Below are 8634 nucleotides of genomic sequence, written 5' to 3'. Positions count from 1 at the left end.
AAAACACAGAAACCAGTCTTTTAGAAATGGCCTTAGTCCTGCTGTCCGTGCCAGTGATTCTTTTCAGTTTGGACCTTGACTGAGAGAATTCCCAGTCGGTCTCTCGTCTCTGGACGGAAGTTCCAGATGATCCGATGGGTGGGGGACTTAGGCTGCGTCCCCCCAGGAGCCCTGGTCGATTAGTTGTGGGGATCGCTTTGGAGGGCGCGGTGACCCACTGTGCTGTGGGAGCCTCCATCCTTCCCCCCACCCCCTCCCCAGGGGATCCCAATTCATTCCGGGCTGACACTGTCACTGGCAGACGTCGGGCATCACCTAGCGGTCACTGTGACTCTGAAAACGGAGGCCTCACAGAGGAAGGGAGCACCAGGCCGCCTGCGCACAGCCTGGGGCAACTGTGTCTTCTCCACCGCCCCCACCCCCACCTCCAAGTTCCTCCCTCCTTTGTTGCCTAGGAAATCGCCACTTTGACGACTGGGTCTGATTGACCTTTGATCAGGCAAAAACGAACACACAAATAAATAAATAAAATAACACAAAAGTAACTAACTGAATAAAATAAGTCAATACAATCCATTGCAATGCAATAAAATACCACACGATACGATAGGATACAATACAATACAATACAATACAATACAATACAATACAATACAATACAATAGGCCGGGTGCGGTGGCTCATGCCTGTCATCCCATCACTTTGGGAGGCCGAGGTGGACGCATCACCTGAAGTCGGGAGTTGGAGACAAGCCCGACCAACATGGAGAAATCCCGTCTCAATTGAAAATACAAAACTAGCCGGGCGCGGTGGCACATGCCTCTAATCCCAGCTGCTAGGAAGGCTGAGGCAGGAGAATCGCTTGAACCTGGGAAGCGGAGGTTGCGGTGAGCCGAGATTGCGCCATCGCACTCCAGTCTGAGCAAAAACAGCGAAACTCCGTCTCAAAAATAAATAAATAAATAAATACACAAATACATAAATTAAAATAAATAAATACAATGCAATAAAATAAATGGGCCCTGCGCGGTGGCTCAAGCCTGTCACCCCCTCACTTTGGGAGGCCAAGGCCGGTGGATCAAGAGGCGGTCAGACCAACAGGGCCAGTATGGTGAAACCCCGTCTCTACTCACAATACACAGAATTAGCCGGGCGCCGTGCTGTGCTGTACTGTCTGTAATCCCAGCTACTCGGGAGGCCGAGCTGAGGCAGGAGAATCGCTTGAACCTGGGAGGTGGAGGTTGCAGTGAGCCGAGATCGTGCCACTGCACCCCAGCCTGGGCGACAGAGCGAGACTCCGTCTCAAAAAAATGAAAATGAAAATGAAATGCAACAAAATAATTAAAAAGTGAGTTTCCGGGGAAAAAGAAAAAACAACAACAACAACAACAACAACAACAACAAAAAACAACCCCACCGTGACATCCACGTACGTACGCCTCTCGCCTTTCGAGGCATCAAACACGTTAGGAATTATGCGTGATTTCTTTTTTTTAACTTAATTTTATTTTATTCTCATGATTTCTGTTTCGAGACGGAGTCTCGGAGGCCCGCCCTCCCTCCGTCCCATTCCCTGGTTGCCCAGACAACCTCAGGAGACAGACCCTGGCTGGGCCAGATTGTTCTTCTCCTCGGTCGATGGTTTCCTTGTCTTTCTTCGTGTCTTTAACCCGCGTGGACTCTTCCGCTCGGGTTTGACAGATGGCAGCTCCACTTTAGGCCTTGTTGTTGTTGGGGACTTTCCCGATTCTCCCCAGATGTAGTGAAAGCAGGTAGATTTGCCTTGCCTGGCCTTGCCTGGCCTTGCCTTTTCTTTCTTTCTTTCTTTCTTTCTTTCTTTCTTTCTTTCTTTCTTTCTTTCTTTCTTATTACTTTCTTTTTTTCTTCTTCTTCTTCCTTTTTTTTTTTTTTTTTTTTTTTTTTGAGACAGAGTTTCACTCTTGTTGCCCAGGCTAGAGGGCAATGGCGCGATCTCGGCTCACCGCACCCTCCGCCTCCCAGGTTCAAGCGATTCTCCTGCCTCGGCCTCCTGATTAGCTGGGATTACAGGCATGGGCCACCGTGCCTGGCTGATGTTTGTACTTTTAGTAGAGACGGTGTTTTTCCATGTTGGTCAGGCTGGTCTCCAACTCCCAACCTCAGGTGGTCCGCCTGCCTTGGCCTCCCAAAGTGCTGGGATGACAGGGGTGAGCCACAGCGCCCAGCCTCTCTCTCTCTCTGTCTCTCTCTCTCTCTCTCTCTCTCTCGCTTGCTTGCTTGCTTGCTTTCGTGCTTTCTTGCTTCCTTGTTTTCTTTCTTTCTTTTGTTTCTTTCTTGCTTGCTTTCTTGCTTGCTTGTTTTCTTGCTTTCTTGCTTTCTTTTCTTTCTTGCTTGCTTGCTTTCTGGCTTTCCTTTCTTTTTCTCTCTTGCTTTCTTGCTTGCTTGCTTTCGTGCTGTCTTGTTTTCTTGCTTTCTTGCTTGCTTGCTTGCTTTCGTGCTTTCTTGCTTTCTTGTTTTCTTGCTTTCTTGCTTTCTTTTGTTTCTTTCTTGCTTTCTTTTCTTTCTTGCTTGCTTTCTTTTCTTTTTCTTTCTTTCTTGCTTGCTTTCTTGCTTTCTTGTTTTCTTGCTTTCTTGCTTGCTTTCGTGCTTTCTTGTTTTCTTGCTTTCTTTCTTTTGTTTCCTTCTTTCTTGCTCTCTCGCTTGCTTGCTTGCTTTCGTGCTTTCTTGTTTTCTTGGTTTCTTTCTTTCTTTCTTTTGTTTCTTTCTTGCTTGCTTTCTTGCTTTCTTGTTTTCTTGCTTTCTTGCTTTCTTTCCTGCTTTCTTTCTGGCTTTGTTTTCTTTCTAGCTTTCTTTTCTTTCTTGCTTTCTTTTCTTTTTCTTTCTTTCTTTCTTGCTTTCTTGCTTTCTCTTCTCTTTCTTTCTATCTTTCCTGCTTTTTTGCTTTCTTGCTTGCTTTCTTGCTTGCTTTCTTGCTTGCTTGCTTTCTGTCTTTTCTTTCTTTCTTTCTTTCTTTCTTTCTTTCTTTCTGTTTCGTCCTTTTGAGACAGAGTTTCACTCTTGGTTCCACGGCTAGAGTGCAATGGCGCGATCTTGGCTCACCGCACCTTCCGCCTCCCGGGTTCGAGGGCTTCTCCTGCCTCAGCCTCCTGATTAGCGGGGATTACAGGGAGGCACCCCCACGCCTGGCTTGGCTGATGTTTGCGTTTTTAGTAGGCACACCGTGTCTCTCCGTGTTGGTCAGGCTGGCCTCCGACTCCCGACCTCATGTGATGCGCCCACCTCGGCCTCTCGAAGTGCTGGGATGACGGGCGTGAGCCACCGTGCCCGGCCTGTTGACTCATTTCGTTTTTTTTCTTTCTTTCCTTTCCATGTATTTACTGACGTTTATTAATGTGAACATTTTTGTACATTTGTATGTAAACGACAATGCGTATATCTTTGCATTTACTACTCTCGTGTGTAGTAAACACGTACCGATTGTATAGAAACATCCTTCTATATGATAGATGTAGGTGTTTCTGTGATACAAATAAATACACATCGCTCTACAGAGAAGCGATCGTCGAGAAATACGTTTACGTTTACGTACAAAAAGTGTTGTATTTATGTTTATAAATGAACAGGTGTACGTACTTATCTCTGTTTTCTTTCTTCCTCTCCTTTACGTTTTTCTTCCTTCCTTTCTTCCTTTCTCTCCTTCTGTAGGTTTTTCTTCCTCTCTTCCTTTCCTTCTCTCTCTCTTTCTGATCTTTTCTCCTTCGTGCTTTATTTCTCTTTCGTTCCCTGTCTCTCCTTCTTTTTTCTTTCCTCTCTGTTTCTTTTTCCCTTCTTTCCTTCGTTTCTTTCCTCATTCTTTCTCTCTTTTTCATGTTTCTTTCCTTTCCGTCTGTCTTTTAAAAATGGAGTGTTTCAAAAGTTTTCTCTGTGTATCGACGTTTTTTAAATTGTCTCTCTTTTCTCCATTGTCTTCCTCCCTCCCTCCCTCCCTGCTCCCTTCCCTCCCTCCTTCCCTTTCACCATCTGTCTCTTTTCCCCATTCCCCGCCCCCCCCCCCCCGTCTGTCTCTGCGTGGATTCCGGAAGAGCCTATGCATTTTGCCTCTCCGTGTGTCTGCAGCGACCCGCGACCGAGTCCTTGTGTGTTCTTTCTCCCTCCCTCCCTCCCTCCCTGCTTCCGAGATGCATCTCCGAACACCCACGCGCCGTGGGTTGTCTTCTGACTCTGTCGCGGTCGAGGCAGAGACGCGTTTTGGGCACCGTGTGTGTGGGGTTGGGGCAGAGGGGCTGCGTTTTCGGCCTCGGGAAGAGCTTCTCGGCTCACGGTTTCGCTTTTGCGGTCCACGGGCCGCCCTGCCTGCCATCCGGATCTGTCTCGCTGACGTTCGCGGCGGTCGTCGGGCTCCATCTGGCGGCCGCTTTTAGATCGTGCTCTCGGCTTCCGGAGCTGCGGTGGCAGCTGCCGAGGGAGGGGACTGTCCCCGCTGTGAGCTGTGCAGAGCTCCGGAAAGCCCGCGGTCGTCAGCCCGGCTGGCCCGGTGGCGCCAGAGCTGTGGCGCGTCGCTTGTGAGTCAGAGCTCTGGCGTGCAGGTTTATGTGGGGGAGAGGCCGTCGCTGCGCTTCTGGGCCCGAGCCGGGCGTGGGGCTGCCCGGGCCGGTCGACCAGCGCGCCGCAGCTCCCGAGGCCCGAGCCGCGACCCGCGGGGACCCGCCGCGCGTGGCGCGGGAGGCTGGGGACGCCCTTCCCGGCCCGGTCGCGGGTCCGTCCGCGCTCATCCTGGCCGTCTGAGGCGGCGGCCGAATTCGTTTCCGAGTCCCCGTGGGGAGCCGGGGACCGTCCTGCCCCCGTCCCCCGGGTGCCGGGGAGCGGTCCCCGGGCCGGGCCGCGGTCCCTCTGCCGCGATCCTTTCTGGCGAGTCTCCGTGCGGAGTCGGAGAGCGCTCCCTGAGCGCGCGTGCGGCCCGAGAGGTCGCGCCTGGCCGGCCTTCGGTCCCTCGTGTGTCCCGGTCGTAGGAGGGGCCGGCCGAAAATGCTTCCGGCTCCCGCTCTGGGGACACGGGCCGGCCCCCTGCGTGTGGCACGGGCGGCCGGGAGGGCGTCCCTGGCCCGGCGCTGCTCCCGCGTGTGTCCCGGGGTTGACCAGAGGGCCCCGGGCGCTCCGTGTGTGGCTGCGATGGTGGCGTTTTTGGGGACAGGTGTCCGTGTCGCGCGTTTCCTGGGCCGGCGGCGTGGTCGGTGACACGACCTCCTGGCCCCGGGGGAGGTATATCTTTCACTCCGAGTCTGCATCTTGGGCCACCGGGTTATTGCTGACACGCTGTCCTCTGGCGACCTGTCGCTGGAGAGGTTGGGACTCCGGATGCGTGCGGGGCTCTGGCCTACCGGTGACCCGGCTAGCCGGCCGTGCTCCTGCTTGAGCCGCCTGCTGGGGCCCGCGGGCCTGCTGTCCTCTCGCGCGCCCGGGCGTGTCCCGACTCCCGGTGCCGGCCCGGGTCCGGGTCTGGGTCTCTGACCCGCCTGGGGGCGGCGGGGAAGGCGGCGAGGGCCACCGTGCCCCCGTGCACTCTCCGCTGCGGGCGCCCCGGGCGGCCGCGACAACCCCACCCCGCTGGCTCCGTGCCGTGCGTGTCAGGCGTTCTCGTCTCCGCTGGGTTGTCCGCCGCCCCTTCCCCGGAGCAGGGCGTCGGCCGGCCGGCCGGCCGACCTCCGCTCCCGGGGGGCTCTTCGTGATCGATGTGGTGACGTCGTGCTCTCCCGGGCCGGGTCCGAGCCGCGACGGGCGAGGGGCGGACGTTCGTGGCGAACGGGACCGTTCTTCTCGCTCCGCCCCGCGGGGTCCCCTCGTCTCTCCTCTCCCCGCCTGCGGGTGGCGCGTGTGGGGGAGGCGTGTGGGGTGCGGAGCCCGGCCTGACCTCGCCGTCCCGCCCGCTGCCTTCTGCGTCGCGGGGCGGGTCGGCGGGGTCCTCTGACGCGGCAGGCACCCCTCGCTGTCGCCTCCAGTGGTTGTGGACTTGCGGGCGGCCCCCCTCCGCGGCGGCCCGTCGTGCTGCCCTCTCGGGGGGTGTGCGCGAGCGTCGGCTCCGCTTGGGCCTTTGCGGTGCTCCTGGAGCGCTCCGGGTTGTCCCTCAGGTGCCCGAGGCCGAGCGGTGGTGTGTCGTTCCCGCCCCCAGCGCCCCCTCCTCCGGTCGCCGCCGCGGTGTCCGCGCGTGGGTCCTGAGGGAGCTCGTCGGTGTGGGGTTCGAGGCGGTCGAGGGAGACGAGACGCGCCCCTCCCACGCGGGGAAGGGCATCCGCCTGGTCCGGCGAGCGCACGTCCCGTGCTCCCCTCTGGCGGGTGCGCGCGGGCCGTGTGAGCGATCGCGGTGGGTTCGGGCCGGTGGCGCGTGCGCCGGCCGGCCGCCGAGGGGCTGCCGTTCTGCCTCCGACCGGTAGTGTGTGGGTTGACTTCGGGGGTGCTTTGCCTCGGAAGGAAGGAGGCGGGTGGACGGGGGGGCCTCGTGGGGTTGCGCGCACGCGCGCACCAGCCGGGCCCCCGCCCTGACCGCGGACGCTCAAGGTGGCCGCACGCAGGTGTTTCCTCGTACTGCAGGCCCCCTCCCTTCCCCAGGCGTCCCTCGGCGCCTCTGCGGGCCCGAGGAGGGGCGGCTGGCGTGTGGGGGAGTGTGACCCACCCTCGGTGAGAAAGCCTTCTCTAGCGATCCGAGAGGCGTGCCTTGGGGTACCGGATCCCCCGGACTGCCGCCTCTGTCTCTGCCTCCGTGATGGGAGCGCTGCCGTAGCGACTCGCTCGCAGAGGACCCTCCTCCCCTTCCCCCTCGACGGGGTTCGCGGGGGAGAGCGAGGGTTTCCGCCGGCCACCGCGGTGGTGGCCGAGCGCGGCTCGTCGCCTACTGTGGCCCGCGCCTCCCCCTTCTGAGTCGGGGGAGGATCCCGCCGGGCCGGGCCCTGGCGTCCCAGCGGGTTGGGACGTGGCGGCCGGCGGGCGGTGGGTGTGCGCGCGCGGCGTTCCGTCCGGCGCGTGACCCCCTCCGCCGCGAGTCGGCTCTCCGCCCGCTCCCGTGTGCCGAGTCGTGACCGGTGCCCACGACCGCGTTTGCGTGGCGCGGGGTCGGGCCGCCTGGCCCTGGGAAAGCGTCCCACGGTTGGGGGCGCGCCGGTCTCCCGGAGCGGGACCGGGCCGGAGGATGGACGGAGAGAATCACGAGCGCGATGGGGGTGGTGCTGGCGTTGTCGGGCTTGTGGCTGCGGTCGCTTTGGGGCCCCCGGTGGCGGGACCCCGGGGCTCGCGAGGCGGGTCTCGGGTGGGGGCCGAGGGCCGTCCGGCGTCCCAGGCGGGGCGCCGCGGGACCGCCCTCGTGTCTGTGGCGGTGGGATCCCGCGGCCGTGTTTTCCTGGTGGCCCGGCCGTGCCTGAGGTTTCTCCCCGAGCCGCCGCCTCTGCGGGCTCCCGGGTGCCCTTGCCCGTCTGTGCCCTCTTCCCCGCCCGCCGCCCGCCGATCCTCTCTTCTCCCCGAGCGGCTCGCCGGCTTGACGTCGGTTGGTGGCCCCGTCTGGGACCGAACCCGGCACCGCCTTGTTGGGGGCGCCGCCGCCGGCCACTGGTTGGCCCGGTGTCCGCGTCCCCCGGCGCGCGCCTTCGGGACCGGGTCGGTGGCGCCCCGCGTGGGGCCCGGTGGGCTTCCCGGAGGGTTTCGGGGGGTCGGCCTGTGGCGCGCGTGCGAGGGAAGAGAGGGTGCCGGGGGGGACCGGCCGCGACTGCGGCGGTGGTGGGGGGGAGCCGCGGGGAGCGCCGAGGGCCGGTCGGCCGCTCCGGGTGCCGCGTGGGGCCGCCTTCGCGCTCGGAGGCTGCCGGCGGTGAGACCCCCGCGTGTGTGTCCCGGCCGCGGTCGGCTGCGCCCGAGGGGTCCCGTGGCGTCCCCTTCCCCGCCGGCCGCCTTTCTCGCGCCTTCCCCGTCGCCTCGGCCTCGCCCGTGGTCCCTCGTCTTCTCCCGGCCCGCTCTTCCGAACCGGGTCGGCGCGTCCCCCGGGTGCGCCTCGCTTCCCGGGCCTGCCGTGGCCCTCCCTGGAGGCGTCCGTCCCGGGCGTCGGCGTCGGGGAGAGCGCGTCCTCCCCGCGTGGCGTTGCCCCGTTCGGCGCGCGCATGCGCCCGAGCGCGGCCCGGTGGTCCCTCCCGGACAGGCGTTCGTGCGATGTGTGGCGCAGGTCGGCCTCCGCCTTTGCCCGGTCGCTCGCCCTTTCCCCGGGTCGGGGGGTGGGGCCCGGGCCGGGGCCTCGGCCCCGGTCGCGGTCCCTCGTCCCGGGTGGGGGCGGGCGGTTGCCGGCCGGCTGCGGTCGTCCTCCCTTGGCCGTCGTGTGGCGTGTGCCACCCCTGCGCCCGCGCCCGCCGGCGGGGCTCGGAGCCGGGCTTCGGCCGGGCTCCGGGCCCTCGACCGGGCCGGTGCGCGGGCGCTGCGGCCCGCACGGCGCGACTGTCCCCGGGCCGGGCGCCGCGGTCCGCCTCTCGCTCGCCGCCCGAACGTCGGGGCCGCCCCGCGGGGCGGGCGGAGCGCCGTCCCCGCCTCGCCGCCGCCCACGGGCGCCGGCCGCGCGCGCGTGCGCGTGGCCGCCGGTCCCTCCCGGGCGCGGGTCGGGCCGTCCGCCTCCTCGCGGGCGGGCGCGAC

Source organism: Pan troglodytes, chromosome 15 (genome assembly GCF_028858775.2).
Source record: "Pan troglodytes isolate AG18354 chromosome 15, NHGRI_mPanTro3-v2.0_pri, whole genome shotgun sequence".
Taxonomy (NCBI): domain Eukaryota; kingdom Metazoa; phylum Chordata; class Mammalia; order Primates; family Hominidae; genus Pan; species Pan troglodytes.
This window is presented reverse-complemented; position numbering follows the sequence as displayed.